Here is a 2783-nt window from a genome sequence, read left to right as displayed (position 1 = left end):
ACGCAACGGCCTCCGGAAAGGAAGGCAATGCAGCGCGTCTCTGCACGCGCATCGATCTGTGTTCCACTCCTTGACGGGACATTTGAGAAAGAATAAATTGGTCAAAATATATATATATATATATATTTTGTTATGTTATTTTAGGTTTAGTTAGTGTGCTAATTCAATTTTTTTTTGGATATTTCCATCATATAATTGAATTATATATTTTTGACTTAATTACATATCTCATTTAAATCGTATAATACACACACATTAAAATGTCTAAATTATTCATCACACAATTACCATTTATGTCATATCTTTTTTTTTTTTCAATAACTAACGACGAGGTATGTGTATGCGAACGACTATAACAAAATATGCAAAAGCTATCATTTGTCGGGGAAAGTCGAAGGCACTAGCGATGGTTAAAAATGAAGAGACAAAAACATTAGCAATGGCAAAAGGTACAGAGGTCTTTGTTAGTAATGGTAGAAGGTGAAGAGGCAAATGCGTCAACAGTGGTAAAAGACCATCGATGGCCTCTAAACCTTTTTCCACCATCGAAGCCTTAACCTCTTCATCTTTCACCACCACCGATGTCTTCGCCTCTTTGCCTTCTACCTTCTTAGACTAATGACGACTTCTGCATCTTCTATCATAGTTGTCAGCCTATACTTACCTCATTATTGGCAACTAAAAAAAAAAAGTTATGGCAAAGATGGTGATCATCTGAGGGATAATTTGTGCATTTTAAGATGTGTGTATTGTACGCTTTAATTGAGGTGTACTATTAACTTGAAAAGGCATAATTCATGAGTATAATTAAAATAACAAATTGTTCGGATAGCCACACAAAAAAATGTGAAAGTATAGGGATAAAAATATATATTTGGCCAATTAAATTTCATACCACACTCCAAACTTTGGAAAAAAGACACCAATTATTCTTTATATTTATTAAAATAACATCAATTTTTCCTTAATTTTTATTATATTCCAAACTTTTTCTCTTACTCCTAATTTACTCTTAATTTTTCCCCTACATGGCTACACCTACCCCTTCTCATATCTCTCCATTTTTTTCCAATTTGAGCATGAATCTCTTTTCTTTTCTTTTCTCTTTTCTCTCTCACTAAGATTTGTCACTCAAATTTTGTCTATGTTCCATAAGAAGAAAAAAAAACAAAATGATTAAAACCCAAACTCATCACCAAAACCAAATTTTAACTTAAGAAAAAAAGTCAAGTCGAGGTTCTCAATTTGTTGCAACCCAAAGTTGGAATAAGCCGTTTTCATAGTTGTTGAGAAAAGAGACAATCACAATAGACTCAACAAATGAGATAACAAAACAAAGATAATTGGCACTTATAGATCTTGAGAAAGCTACCATTGCACGTCAAACATCGTTTGCAAAGAAAATAGCCACAACCATGGAGAAAAAGACAAGAATGTTCGATAATTGCATATTAAGGAAGAAGAAAGCTATAAAACACAAATATTGAATGAGGAATACCCTCCGCCATTGCGAAGATTGAAGAAAATGCCAAGAAGAGAAAGAGAGTTTATTGAGTTTGCCATCAAGAATGTTTGGATGATAATTGATTTATGGTAAAATCTTAATGTTCTCGTATTGTTATACCCTTATATTGCAAGACATGTTAAGATTATCTTGATATAATATATGTTGAGATTGTTTTGAAAATATATAAGCCTAATAAACCTTGATAGATTTATCTTTTAGAGTGTGTTTGATTGCATTACTTAGAATTTAATTTTAGATAATATTACTTAGAAAACAAAAACTACCCCATCCCTTTGAAAAATGAATTCCATAGAAAAAAACTTTAAATGCTTGTACCATACACATTTTTTCATAGAAAAGTTAAGAATGTTTGATTGTTTTCATAGAAAATATTGTAATAATTACACATTTTATATGATAAATGTGTGCAATCAAATACACTCTTAATATAATTTATCTATTAATACTCTCGTATGTGTTAAATTTGTTTTGCCTATTAATATGTATTAATATTACTAAGATTACCTTTCTCATATATGTTGAAATTATTTTATCCATATATTTATTTATTGATATGTTTTTTTAATATGTTTCTCTTTATTATTTCAAGAGATATCCTAAGTATTCATAATGCATGAGTGTCATGTGGAGCTCATGATACTTAGAATAAGCATTAGGATTAATATAATATCCTAAGTAATCGAAGTATGTGGTCTAAAAATTATCTATTTCATATATACACACACATATATATATTCTTGATGATTGGGTGTTAAACATCAATATCTTAAGTGAATGATCATATACTCATGAGATATTGAGTTTTGATCCATAAAGTTTTGCTTACCTATTTGATGTTTAATATCAAATTGTTAAAGTTCTCGAGTCCTAAAATTTAAGAAGGAACTCTTGAAGAAATTATATGTTGAACAATGTTGCTTGGTAAATAATACATTCAAAAGTTAGAAAAGATTTAGATTTTGTTGCTATCATGTCTTACCTTATCAAATGCATTCAAGTGATAATGTTTTAGATTCCCCCAAACTTAGACTCTTGATCGTCCCGAGCAAGATTATCGACTCAAATATATCATCCCTCAAGTAGAGAATAGTTAATATTTCAAAATCACTTAGAAGTTGGATAGCCTTCAAGGTAGCCTTAGATTTTGGTATCATTCATAACTCACACAGAGTTTTCTAGTAATGCTACACAACTGTTTTTGGACTTATTCCATGTTTTGACGTGTGTGTGTGCGAATCCTGTCAGGTACAATATC

Source organism: Diospyros lotus, chromosome 12 (assembly GCF_014633365.1).
Source record: "Diospyros lotus cultivar Yz01 chromosome 12, ASM1463336v1, whole genome shotgun sequence".
Taxonomy (NCBI): Eukaryota; Viridiplantae; Streptophyta; class Magnoliopsida; order Ericales; family Ebenaceae; genus Diospyros; species Diospyros lotus.
This window is presented reverse-complemented; position numbering follows the sequence as displayed.